The sequence below is a fragment of the Zonotrichia albicollis genome, chromosome 22, assembly GCF_047830755.1.
Source record: "Zonotrichia albicollis isolate bZonAlb1 chromosome 22, bZonAlb1.hap1, whole genome shotgun sequence".
NCBI classification, from domain to species: domain Eukaryota; kingdom Metazoa; phylum Chordata; class Aves; order Passeriformes; family Passerellidae; genus Zonotrichia; species Zonotrichia albicollis.
In genome coordinates, this window is record NC_133840.1 from 7,110,465 (window position 1) to 7,124,979 (window position 14,515).

The 14,515-nt window shown below is 42.7% G+C and overlaps 1 protein-coding gene across 7 annotated transcripts in view; it reads right to left on the minus strand.

Moving 5' to 3' along the window:
• Positions 1-14,515, minus strand: part of COL26A1 (collagen type XXVI alpha 1 chain) — a 169,658-nt gene that overhangs the window by 121,258 nt on the left and 33,885 nt on the right. The gene's annotated exons all lie outside the window — the stretch shown is intronic.

The following is a 14,515-nucleotide window of genomic DNA, read 5'->3' on the forward strand; positions in this document are numbered from 1 at the left end:
GCTTAACATGCACCCGCCTCCCTTACTGGAGGAATGAACCCTGCTGTGATAAGGGCTGCTGGCCAAGTGACTTTAATCACAGGAGGAGCTGCAATCACTGCCCTGCAGAATATGGCCTGAAGCATCCTATTGCATCAATGAAGTGGAATTTAGCCATTGGATTGAGGGAGAAAGCTGTGCAATTTGAACACTAAATGCTGTTTAGGGGATTTGGGGTTTGTCTGTTTGCACGGGCAAGCTGGATACCCCAGGAGCAGAGCACTCAGGAAGATGCTTCAGGGCACATCAAAACTGTCTTTATGGCAGCAAACCCAGAGAAGCACCCATGCTGTTCTCTCTACAACTCCCTGAAAGGTGGCTGTAGCCAGGTGGGGTTGGTCTCCATCAGGCAGCACTGACACAACCAGAGGACACAGTCTTCAGATGTGCCAAGGTAAATTTAGATTGGATATTAGGAAAAAGTTTTTCATGGAAAGAGTGATAAAGTTGTGGAACGTTCTGCCCAGGGAGGCGGTGGAGTCCCCATCCCTGGGTGTGTTTAAAACAGTGGCACTGGGTGCCAGGGTTTAGTTGAGGTGTTGGGGCTGGGTTGGACTCGATGATCTTTAAGGTCTCTTCCAACCCAGTGAGGCTGTGAATTCTGTGAATCCAAAGCAACTCCAGGATCCCAAAGAGAAACCTGGATCTGCAGGTGCATTGGGCGGAACTCAACCCACAACATGAATGTCAAAAGGCACAGTGATGTCCCACACAGGGAAGTTGTTTTCTAGAGCAGTCCCTGTTGGAAGGGATCTACAACAAAGACCTAGCCCAAGCCCAACTGGGTTTTTTTGACAGAAGCATTAACATTGCTGAGAAGGAAACACACATGAAGGTTACACACACTGTGCTCCTTCCTGTTATCTCAGTGGGCAGACAGACAGCAGCCAAAAAAAGGTCAAAGACAACAGGCAGAAGCCCTAAGTTGTAGTTACTGACTGTGAAGTAAACTCCTAATTCAAAAGGTAACATCATAACTATTGCTGACATCTAGAAGGCAAGAAAGACTCTCCAAAATCCAGCTTCCTGCAACAGCCTGGAAAGACTCAAAAGACAGAGGATATGACAATCACTGTCCCTTTTTGTCCATGTCCCACAAGTGATCCAACCCAGACCACACAAACGCTCACAGTTACAAGAATGTGAGTGGGTAGAATGAAAATATTGATGTGTTTTGAAATAAAACCACCTTCCCTTTCTGTACAGGTTCAACAGAGTCTCATTATATAAACATCAGTGGTCCAACTCTCTGTTGGACCAGATCTGTCATCTATAGTAATCAGAGAAATCTTGATAATTGCTTCTTAGCTCCTCCAACACCCTCTCAGAAACTGGGATCCATTTCAGCTAACAGCAAAAGGGAGAGAGCCCCTACTAGTGCACCAGCAGAGGCTGCTTATTGCACCCAAACTGAAGTTAGCCTCTGTTCAGCTGGTTAATGCAGATCCAGAGCTAGCTCAACCCTGCCTGCTCCAATCCACATGGATGGGACATCAACCTGCTCGGGGATTTTTGCCAGAACAAGGGAATTAACACACATTTCAAATCAGCTGCACACCTGGACCAGCAAATCTGGCCCACTGTTGTAGTGCAGGGTTTGTGCAGAGCTACAGATGATTCCCAGGGAGCTGCTCACTGTTCAAGGTCATGGGGAGAGCTGGGGAGCAAAGGAAAACCATGACAGAAGCTGGCAAGGACTGCCCCAACATGGCTGGTGCCCAGGAGCAGTGGTGAAAAGGAGAAGTGCCCAGTGCTTTTCAGCGCCAAAGCAAAAAGCAGCCTTGAGAACATCATTTCTCAATGGATCCCTTGGGAGGAAGCACATTCCTGCCCAAATGGTGCAGCTGACCCACTACATCCTCTGTCCCAACCTGGGTGTACATTAGAGCCTACAGCTGGCTCATAATGAAAGTCTGAAGTCATCAGAGCTGTTCTGGCTTCAGTTCTTGTTAAAGATGTTGAACATCAGCCCAGGTTTGGTCAAAAGGTTACACAGGTTTTCAAATTGTTCCAGCTTGCAGTGACCAAGGGTTGATTCAGGGTTTGCTGTCACAGCATATTCACATTTACTCTTCTACAAGCTGCCATAAAAAGCTAGGTGAAGATCAGAGTTTCTGCTTATTTGAGATATAAATAAGGTAAAAAACAATGTGGACAGGAAAAAGGATACCCATTTACTCTGGGGTCATCTCAATTTCAAAGAGAAAGAACTGATAAATAATCAGCTTTTGATATATTTCAGGAAAACCATCCTCTCTTATTCCTGACCATTTCAAATTTGTTTGAGGCATCAGATTTACTTTTGCTCTCTTCTGCATCAATCAGCAAAGACCAAAGCTTAACAGCTGAACCTGTAGCAGAACAGAGACTCCAGGGTGAAGATTTCTATTCTAGTGTGTACAACATTCACATTTGTTCAGGTAGAAGAGATCAGTACTAAGTGTAAAAGAAAACAAAGTGCCCACTAGGCATTAATGGAGCCATGTGAATGCTCATTCACGTCCCCCATGAAGGGTGTGAGGGTTACACTGCTCTGTAAGGAGCTTACAGTTTTATGGTTGGTATCCCAACTACCACTGCTGGTAGACATTCTACTTTCCTAAAATAAAGGCAGAGCAAGAATGACCCCTTTGTGCAGACACATCAGACTGCAGATGAAGGAGTTCATTCCAAGGAGAAAGAACTTTTGCAAGGATGTTTTCCTGGGTGGCTAATAAAGAGCTGTGCCTTGCTGTAAGTGCTAATATTAAGACAAAAGCAAGAATCTTCAAGTTTAGGTTAAACATAAACCAACATCCATCCTCTGCATCCCACCCAGACAGACCAGATGCAATAGAAATAACTGCTTATTTATGTTCCCACAAGGACCAGTGAGTGCACAGCACAAGGACAGTGTTCAAGGCATCTCTGGCAGATCACACCGGGAGATGTGTTTAGCAGATCACACAACTGGACAATGCTTGAAAAGACACTGTTTGCTTAATCACTTGAGGCTAAACTAGAGAAGATCAAAAAGCCAAGTTTAGGAGTAGCTTGTCTCCCTCCTTGAATGGGCTGTAACTTTTTACAGTGCAGAGCCCTGCAGCAACACAGCAGAGCCTTCCCTACACAAGTACTCTGAGCCACTTGGGTTTAACAAGTCTCCACACCAGTAAAGAGAAAACGAGAATCTTTGTTCCTTAGCACAGGCCTCTGCCATTGAGGCTTAAACACTGGCTGACAACAGCAACAGGTTTGTATCTCCATCCAAATTGGCCGCTGAAGAACTAATTAACCAAGATACTGCACAGTTTCTCTCGGTGTCTCAGGGGTACCACAGCACTTTCTACAGCTCATGCTGCAGGAAACTCTCTTTCCAGAGCAAGACCTGACACCTTCAGCAGAAAGCTCTAGTGCTTGATCTGGGGAGACACATTTGACAGTCACTGGCAAGCAGGACAGAGTCTAATTAAAGCCCATCTGCCTTGGGGTGTCCCTCAAGGTTTTTAGAATGAAAGACCACCTAGCAATGAACACAGACCCTGCACTTCCCACAGTGGATACAAGCCAAAACTTCTTCAGCATTACTGCTACAGAAGTAATTATGTGCAAATGAAACATCAAACTGAATCCTGACTTGGTCTGGCTTCTTCTCTTTTAGGCTTGAGTGTATTTCATTTACAGGAAAAGAAGAGAAAAACACAGATTTTCATTTCTTATCTCAACAACCAGGTGAAGGCTAGGACATCTTCTAGCCTCAGATTTCTTTAATGCTTCTGACTTTATTGGAATCGCTGCCCAAATTAATTTCAGCCATTGCCTAGGGTAATTGTGCACCCCTCTCCATTACTTTAATGCCCTTCTCTTGAACATGCCTGCAAGGAAGGCATCAGCCATACCTGGCACTGCACGGCTAAGGGAGCAGCAATAAGAGGCCTGAGCTTTATCAACATTTGAGCCCTCATTTGATGGGATCAGCAACCAGAAAACCGCAAATGCTACAAGAATTCTCCTGTCAGGAAGGAACACATGTGAGATGTGGCTGCATCTGTAGCATGACCCTGCTGTTGCCTCTCTTTTACGCTGCACCCATTGCTGTGCATCCTGAAACATCTGTGCCTTCCCAGTGACTGATTACCCAGAGACACGCAACATAGCTCGGTATCTGCGCGAGGCCGGGGACTGAACCCGGAGTTTATTGCAGAGCAGAGCTGGAGGGAGCTGCTTGCCAGAGATCCAAACTCTAGCCAACAAGTCCCTCCAGGCTCACTTGGAAAGGTCTCGTAACCTCACTGCTGTATGCCTGCTGGGCTCAAAATGAAATGCAAACTTGCATGTTACTTGTGGATTTGGATGCACTATCCAAGGAGACACAAATCAGGAGCCCGAACAAGAAGCATATGTTAGAGTCCAGAATAAGGTTTATCAGTCCTTAATGAGCTTCATGATAGGGGATTTGCACAGAGACATTCCTCAACATCTTTTCTTGCTTTGGTGGTTGAGGGACCTAGTACAACTTGGTTAAATGGTGATGCTTCACTTGTATTTTGGTGAAGAGTTTTATTAAATATTGTTTGAAATATGATGGGACATAAAAGCAAAGCTCATTTCTCCAGTAAGTTTTACCCAGCCTTCATTTACCTAGGAATGGTAAAGTTGCTAAAGAATCATCCAAAAAGATTTCTTGACAATATTGCAGTGACAATCAGGATATCTTGCAGTGATACATTCATAGGAAATATTTAATCAGTTCCTAGACTTTCTGTAATCATGTGCATGTCATCATTAGATGACATCATGTCATCTATACCTACTTCTTGTCCAGTTTCTGAAAACCATGAGTTAGACTAAATGACCAGCAGTCATGGCATGTTTAGAACAGCTTGTTTGTGCTGATGCTATTTTCAGCTGTGGATAACACACACCTACTGACTCCTCCAAAGTTAAGCAGCCTAATTATTTAACTGTACAACATACTCCACATCATTTACCATGAAAGGCACATTCCTTTCTGAGCCAAACACTTTCCTTCACAGATGCAGCACATTGTTTTACAGTATTGAAGGTCCTGGGGCTCAGATGTACAGCACAATTAGGACTGGCTTTGCTTTCACATGGGTTTAGCAGTTAAAAGTCTGAAGTTCCAATCAATGCTGAAATTTGACCTCTCTGAGAACAACCAACACAAACACATGCAGGTACCACAGTCCATGAAAGTTCTACTTGTTGTGTGTCAGGCAGTGTCATGGATTATTTAGAAGTAAATGTTACACCTGGTCAGAGAACCTGTAGCCTCAAACTCCAACATGGCATTTCTTCTCCTGACTTCAGAGCAACACTTCATTCTGACATCTTCCACAAACTCCATTCCCACCCCTGGGACCCCACTACCTTCAGAATCTCTTATTTAAATCTGTGCATTTAATTATTCCTGCTTCTGTAGCTATCCTTGATTGAATCTCACTTCATGGATTCTTTCCCAGCTCTACAACTCAATCAAGATTTAACAGCATTTTAATCCTAGTCTACCACATACCCCCAGTATTGCCCAGCCTCCAACACACACAGATCTGATTAGGGAGGGCTCTCCATTCCTGCAGTAACTTGGAAATGGAATAGCAAGCCATGCTGGGCTGAGCACAGTCCCTGGGACAACTCCATTTTCCACCTCTGCCCAAACAGGCACAGGCTGAGCCCTCACTAATGGCAGCACAGAGTGAGCTGTGTGGTTTGCAGTTGCACATTTCTGTAGCTTGCCAAATGAAGCTGTACTAACTTTGGTATCTTTATCCCTTTAAGGGGTTCACATAGAGAAGACAACATTGAAATGCATGGAACATGCTTTTGTCTAGCCCTTCATGTTAAATTGAAATTAAATTCCACCAGAAATTAGTATTTGGAGGAACACTTTTCGTTCCCCATTTGACAACAAGGAACAGAGTGAGAATAAAGTCTGGGATTCAGCAATATGGGAATTCAATACTTACTTCTTCCTTTCACCTTGAAGTCTACAAAACATGAAACCAACCTCAAACTTCTCTGGAAAATCCACCTTTGTTCCTAATCCTGGGCTTGCAATCCCAATTCTACCTGGATGTTATCATCTTATTGCAAAAGTCCCATACCTTCTTGGTGATTTCTCATGGGCAGCTTCTTGCAGCGCTGACTCCTTCTCCACAGCACAGCCAACAAACCCCAACTCTCTCCTCACTCAGCAAACCCACTCTTTTGTAGCCCTCATCTTCTTATTGGACACAGCTGTGGCCTGTTAAGAGCAGATCTGTCCCTAGTCTTTGATAATTAGTGCAGTTGCAACTCCTCAGGTGTGAGATTACCTTCTGCACTGCCTTCATTTTCTTACATTCTATCCCACCACACCCGGATCCCAGTTCCTTGCAATCTTTTCCACATGGCAAAGCATCCCAGGGTAGTTGTAATGGCGATTTAGACACCTAGTAAATATCTTCTTCCTGAAGAAAGTTTGTGTGGATGAGGCTTATCCTGCTCACATCCTGTTCTTGCATAAACCCTCCTTGTGATGATGTTTTTGAACAGCCCACAATTGGAATTAGTTACCACAGAAAACACAAGTGTTACTGTACCAATCACATTAACTTGTTTTATGAAAAACCTGCATTTAAAAAAGGGGGGGAAAGGCAAAAGCCCCTAAATATAATAGGTATAATATATAAAATATATTTATATTTTATATATTATATATTTATTATTATATTATATAAATATATTTATTATGTATATCATTTAAATATATTTAAATATAATAGGTATAATATATAAAATATATATTATATAAAATATAATATAAATAGGTATTATAAATTGCTTCACCCCCAAATCTTGGCTCCAGTTCAGCTTGCTACCACTGCACCACTCCATGTACTCTGTGGCCTCCTTCAACCTCTCCCCTTCATCTCACACCCCCTCAGACACATCTTGCCACTCACACATGCAAGAAGCCTGCACTGTAAACAGCTCAGCTTAAACTTATTAAAAACTTTTTGCAAGAGTACCTTGTCCTGTATCTGCTCTCTGTGGAAAGCTGGTGATGAAGTCTCCCATCTTCAGGGTCTTCCTTTATCCTCATGTCTTTAAATCTCAGGAGTACAAGATATTTCTCCATCACACAAAGTGACAACTCATTATTTGGTCACTTCTGCACAGGTCTCTTAGAATTTGTGTGGTGTAAATTATGTTCTTGTCTCTCCCCCACTATTTGACAAGACAGAAATAAGAGGCAGCAGGATTCTGAACACAGAGTCACACCTAGGGGTGAAAGTCCTGAAAACCTGGAACTTTGTCCTTCATCTTTCCCTTATCCTCCCCAATGTTCACATCTGCACAAGTCCCCCCTGCTTCTAGAGTCAGATATCAAAAGATAACTACAAGTAAATAAATTACTGCACTAAAAAGAAGTGGAACTCTGCAAATCAGGCCACTCAAGTATTCTCTTGCAAGAAATTCACTAAGTTCTTTCTCAAGGAACCATCCCATTCAGCACTGTTTGACAGCAACATTAAATCCACACATTTCATAACTAAGCCCTTGAAAAGTGATGGGGAGGGAGCTGTAATTTCGTAAGTGCTCAAAAATTAAACACAAACCAGCTGGTTAAGTGGGTAATAGCCTTGCAAAGTGTGTGAAAGATAGATTTCTCATTGCCACCTCTTTCAACTGTGGAATTTCATATCAAAGGCCTAAGCCTCATTTCCTATTCCTGATAAAAAAACAAGTCAGTGCAGCAGCAGGAAACTTGGAAACAGCATCAGCAGGTGGGTTTAATTCTTCTTCCATTAATTTACTTGAAAAGCATCAAACTGATCAGTAGCCACCAATTAGAAACTACTCCTCTCATTTAGCTCTTCCCTATGCAAATAGGAGTGTTCTCTCCAAACAGCACCAACTTCTGGTATAAACACAGCTCCACCCTTTCCCCACCACCTCCATGGGAATGGCTGTGGAAAAGAGAGACAGGGTGGAGTTTTTTGGGAGAATGTTTTTCCTGACTTTGGTACTAACTGCATTTGCAGGATTCACAGCATAACATGTCACATGCCCCTTTTTCCAGAGGACACTACACTGTCAGCAGCTTCCAAAGGCTCTAACAATGAGAGACTCACAGAGGGGAAAAAAACCAACTCCCTTCTAACAGCCTCAAGCAAATAAAATTTCATCATTGTGAGGATGAATGGGAAACAAGTGATAATTTGGGGGAAAACAAGAGCTCTGAAGGAACAGCTGCATGAGAAAGTAGCTTGTGAAAAGCTCAGGGTTGAAGGAGGCAGTAAAGATTAGGAAAGAAAATGTCAAGAGGTTGGATAGGCTTTTCAGAACCCACACCTCCCAAATTCTATTCTAAAGTAATTCAGGAGCTCCCTTGGGTGCAAAACTTTCAATATATAGCTAATCTACCACTAGAGATGTCTCTGAGCTTATACAAGTCTGAAACAAGCACAGAATGGTTTGGGTAGGAAGGGACCTTGAGGTTCATCTCATTCCACCCCTGCCATGGGCAGGGACACTTTCCACCAGCCCAGATTGCTCCAAGCCCTGGCCAGCCCTACCCAGGGGAAGATTATGCTCAGTCCTGATTAGAAATAAAGCAAATTCATAAAGGAAAGTCATTCACTATAAACAGGTGGTTCCTTCACTTGTGGGTTAAGACATACACAGCAGAAAGCATCCCATGTGTTTGGGAAAGCCAAGAGCTTATAAAAACACAAAAGATTCTCTACATACCACAGTAATTTGATGGGAGCTAAAAAATTTGGGATAGTGTAATGATACAGAATACAGCTTTCCCACTTATGTTAAGATAACATCTGCAGATATTTAGCACTTCAGATATTTTGACATTAGGTGCTCAATAAAATTCTCCCTGTTCAGATTAGAAATGTCCAAAGAAATGAAACTACTCAGATGCTGGAATGCAGTGTCAAAATATTTGGAAATCTAACGGGGATTTTTTTTTTTTTTTAATCTATGTATTCAAAAGGAAGATGAACATTTAGAAATTGTTCAAGTAGTCACAGAGTGCTGATGCCAGAAATGCTCTCAGCAGGCTGTGGATACTTCCAACAGTGACCATATGCTCCAGGAACTCCTCAGAAAATGTGATCAGTTTGATCAGGGGTGACACAATCTATGCCTGAAGCCAGAGGCTGCCGAGTGGTCAGCATGGTGATGGGAGCAGACAGAAGGTGGATGACACATTGCAGGGTGGTTTGGGCAGCTTCTGGTGGATCTTGTATTGAAGAGGCCACCAGAAGCACAAGCTGGAGGTGGAACACAGGAGCAGCAGGAGATGTTTGCTATGGAAGAAAATACTGGGGAAGGCACTGTCCAACACCTGGGACCTACATCACAAACATCAGTGCTCAGGAAGCCACTTCCATGTGTCAGCAACTCCATCATGGAAACATAATATTTTATGCAAAAATATCAAAACATTCACATGTTTTGTTATTTTTGCATAAAATATTTTTGAAGGTAGATTTACAGAGACAGTTACCACACTTTACCTCATACTTTAAAAACTATTTAATTCACATCCCACTTAATAGTCTATAAGATGTATTCACATAATTCACTTACTGTATCTAACTAACAAACTTTGGCATGAAAAGATATTTTCAGAAAAAATATTTTCTGCGTGCAATCAAAAGTTGTACTTGGTTTCAAAGGTCTCAAATGAGGAGCTAAGCCACATTTCCCTAAAGGAATTACTGAACCAGTCTCTAGGAGAAAACTATATCCCTGTTAGATCCAAACTGGAAGTGAGGGAACCACATTCTGTAATGTCCACAGCACAGAACTGCCCAGCCTGTCAGAGGGCACTGAAAAAACCACCTTGGGGGGAATTTCAGTATTCACATGGAAGATTTTGTTTTATGGCAGGGGCTGGACTCAGCTGCATCACTGAACCAGGATTCAGCAGGAACAGGCACTGCAATGGCTCTGACTCCCACTGCTTTCTCTTACACTTTCTCAGTTTCTAAGGGAAGATTAAAAAGCTCAAAAAAACTCTGCCGAGGAAGGAACTGAGGAACTTGAGGAAAGGAGAACACACAAGCTCAACTCCTGGAGAGAACTGGTGTGATACTACAGAAATGTTACTTTATCATCTCTGTGTTGCATTTTCACATCATGGACAGTTCTGTGTTTTAATGGTTCATGGGGAAGAAGGACAAGGATGGAGAAGTGAGGTCCCATTAACACCACTTGGAATTCTCTTTTCTTCAGAGCACTCCCATGAGCTTTCAAACTTTCAGGTCTCTTGTTTTGATGTCCTTTCTCCCAGTCTCATAAAATTTTGTCTCATAATTGCATTTACTCATTTAAGATTTTTCTGGCAGTGTTGTTCTGCATTTCTCCTCTTGGGACCAAGAAATTTGGTAAACCAGCAGTAAAAATGAAAACTGTTTTTGCACTCTATCTTATCAAGAGGAAAGTCCTCAGTTTCTTATGCTGCTTTGAAAACTGTAAACACATGGGAATCTTAAGAGGTTTTAAAAATATCAGGATGACAAGAAAGATGCAAATAATAGTTATTAGAAGGAAATCAGGATATTCCAAGAACTGATATGAGGAAAGGGAGACATTTTTAAAAAATCTAAAAGGAAGTTCTCTAGTTAAGCCATTACTTGAACAAGGCTGCTCAAATTTCCTATCTTACTTGCATTCTTAGTTAAAAAAAAAAAAAAAAAAAAAAAAAAAAAAAAAAAAAAAAAAAAAAGAGTAAGATTGGAATCACAAGAGCATCACTTCAGAGGTGCTGAGGTTGCTCTGGGAGCTGTTTCTTGCCCAAACAGCTAAGCTGTCCACCATCAATGTGCTTCTGGGGTAAATAGGATACTGGCTACTGTCCCAAACTCAAGCAGTACAAACAAACAAGGAAGAAAGCTATGCTATATTTGTAAAGTAAAATAAGACCTTGCCTGGCTGGAGAGCTCCAGGGCAATGCTGAGCCCCTGAACTTGCTGGGGACACTTTTCCTCTCCCAAGAGGTTGCATTTGCCTTTGAACTTTCAGCCATATAGAAAAAAAGGCTGAGTTGAAATGTCAGCATCATCTTGGATTCAAATCAATCAGCTTGATGCATGATTGCAAGGGCTAAAGCACTTCACCCCTGCACTGCCCTCATCCATATGTTCTTTATATCAGCAGTCAGCAGACTGGGTGGCTCAGTGCATTCATTTCCTGTCCTGGGCTTGGGCTCCACTTTAAACAAAACAAAAACCCCCTGAAACTGGAAAATAAAAGTTAGTATCTAGTGACAGTTATATTCACCAGACTGGTTTGCATCAAGTCTTTTTCTCCATTCAAGGAAGTTGAAAGAGACCCTTTGGGAAGGCCTGGTACAACTGGTGGGTTTTGACTATCAACTCAATGGGCAGGTCACAGTTGTACAAAACCAGTAAAGGAACTGGAGATCTTTCAAATACTGACACACCTTGGACTGAGTGGAAAGCAAGAAAAGGAAGGGGAGAAAGCCCCAGGCAGTGTCAGCTTGAAAAAGGAAACAGGTTGGAAATCTACCTCAGTAAATCAATGGGAGAGCAAAATCTCCATCCACCTCTAGAGCTGGGCTTCCTCCAGACAATGCTGCTTTTTATCAGCTCCAATGCAGGAATTAGATTCCCAGGATAATTTAAATCCAAAATTGTTCAGCTTTCAGTGTTAATGTAGGTGCCTGTCAGCTGGTGACGCTGCAGTGGTGACTGTCTCAAGCTAAACTTACCAGGATAGTAAGTTTACCTTACAACTGAGGATGGAGACACTTCAGTGATTTAATTACATTTAGCACCTTGCTCTAGCAGAGGGAGGTTTTCCCACTGAAGGCATTTCCAGCAAACCAGTCTCATCAGGAGTCTGTCATATTTTGGGGCTAGACACCCACAGTGAGCTGCTGCTTTTGCAAAAGAAAAGCTGACCTGCCATTTGGGAGATCACAAGTTATGGTATCAGAAATAGCTGCAGCCTCTGAATGGCTTCAAATTCTTTCACTTCTTGCCTTGGTTCACCCTATCCTGTCTTCCTTCATAAAATGCTAAAATAAATAAATTTTAAAAGGGCAAGGAAGGTTTGATATAAGGACAGCTAGTAAAAATAATCTGTGCTGCAGTGGTTCCCCCAAAAGACACTGCTCCAGAACAGCACAAAAAAGGAGCAAATACTAACTCTGCTCACTGGGGGTTAAAGAATGAATTAATAGATTTTATAGACAGATTTATATCATTAGGATGCAGAGACCACCTTCATCCATGCCCATGGACACACAGCTCCCAGAACTGTTCTGGTGCTTCATCAGTCCGTTCTCTGCTGGCTTAATCCATCCCCCTGAAGGAAACACACCCTGACTGTCCCAAGGCCCATTGGGAAAGGAAGAGTTTCCCTTCAGTCTCTGGAACCAGGAGATGTTGCATGGAAGCTCAGAGCCACTGCAGCTGCCAGTGGCAGCAGAGGCTATCAGAGAATGGGAGGATTTGCAGCACAGCAAGAAAGCAAATTAAAAATAATGCAGGTCCAGGCTGCCTCCAGTCATACCTACCTCACATCAACTTCTAAAGCACCAGCTGCACATGCAAGTGAAATGAAGTATTGAGGAGGAATCTAACTACCAAAGAAAGATGAAAGCATTTTGAGGTTCTGCCCTGCTAACTCACTGTGGCTTCAGCACTGCACTGTTTTTGTTTTGCTTCAGTTTAGTTTTCTGTTTCCTTTTGTCTGCTGTTTCCAGGAAGAACTCACACAGATAAGCATCCCACCCTCTCAGAGGAACCAATCTTGCAGCAGGGGAGAGCACAGAAAGGAAAGAGTACAAAAGGCCTCATATTGGGTTGCCAAAAACCCTAAACCAGACTATTTTTAGCCTTTTTTACTTTGATTTCCAAGTGACACTAACATTAAGGATTAACATAAAGAGTAAGTAAATATTTCCATTTTAAAATTGACAGCTTGAAGGGCCATGCAGACCACTAGCACCAGTATTTACACTAAAAACTAAGGGGCCAACCCTGCTGCACTAGAAAGGGTCTTTTTTATTTTCCTCTTTCATTCAAGGATATGGGACTGTCAGTAGCACCAGATGTTTTAAGGAGAGGGAAAAAAAGGTAAAAAGAATCTCACACTTGAAAGTAAGGGCTTACTACTGGCTTTCTTCTCACACTCCACAGACCATATCCAAGCCCAAAAGAACAGTTCCACCTTTCAAAGTAGCTGTATAAAATTGTCACCTCGTTGTACAGAGTTGCTCCTGCGAGATCGCTGCCGGCTTTCTCAAACCAGCTCATGTTGGCTTTTTATTTCCACTGAGCTCTGCTGAGACAGATCTGGCACTGCAGGGGGGGGGGGGGGGGGGGGCTGGAATCTCTCCTTTGCACCAGCAGCACCACTAAGCCGCAATAACTCACACCTGTCCAAACCTACAGGCACGAACAGGGGCTCCTCAGGTCACCAGGCACATCCTCAGCTCTGCCACCAGCCCCAGCTCCCCTTGCCTTGCAGGGACAGCTGGAAACTCAAGCTGCACAAAGCAGCTCCTCTCTGCTCAGTTCTGTGACGGTGATCACAGGGGTCTGAGGATGAGGGAAGAGATGAGGATCTGAGTCCATGTTTCAGAAGGCTTGATTGATTATTTTGTGATATATATTATATTAATTAAAACTATTTTATATGTATATTAATTAAAACTATACTAAAAGAATCAAAGAAAGGATTTAATCAGAAGGCTTACTACGAATAGAAAAAGAAACTAATAAAGGCTTGTGTCTTAGACAGAGTCCAAGCCAGCTGACTGTGATTGGCCATTAATTAAAAACAACCACATGAGACCAATCACAGATGCACCTGTTGCATTCCACAGCAGCAGAAAGCCATTGTTTAAATTTTGTTCCTGAGGCTTCTCAGCTTCACAGGAGGAAAAATCCTAAGGAAAGGATTTTTCATAAAACATGTCTGTGACACACTTCTCTTAGCGTTATATTAAAATGTAAAGCTCTCTCCTGCAGACTGCAGCTTTGGGTAGCTTTGCCACTTTGTAAGGGTTTTCTGGAGCTTCTGGGAAGCCATTGTCTGCTCAGCAGCCTGGAGCCAGCTGCTGTCTGCAGCCATCACTCTTTGGGACTGCAACGAGACAACTTCCTCGGCAGAGATGTGCCTGAATTGTGGGATTGGAATTAAGATATCACAGCACAAAGAAAAGCAGCACAAACAGCAGACTCAGAGATGTTGGACACCCCCACTGACCCTTCAGCAACCAGAGACAGGCTGTGTTGACCTGATGCAAATGAGCAGAAAACTCCAGGCTCAGTTTCTCCCATTCATAAGCTGTGAACTCTCAAGTCAGGTTCAGCAGATACCTTAATACCTAAACCTGATATTGGTGGAGAAGCAGGACTTGTTTCAAACCCCCAGACAGTTAAAATAGAAAATGTTAGGAAGAAAAATGTAAAACATGCCCTGTTGTGATTAAAAAAAG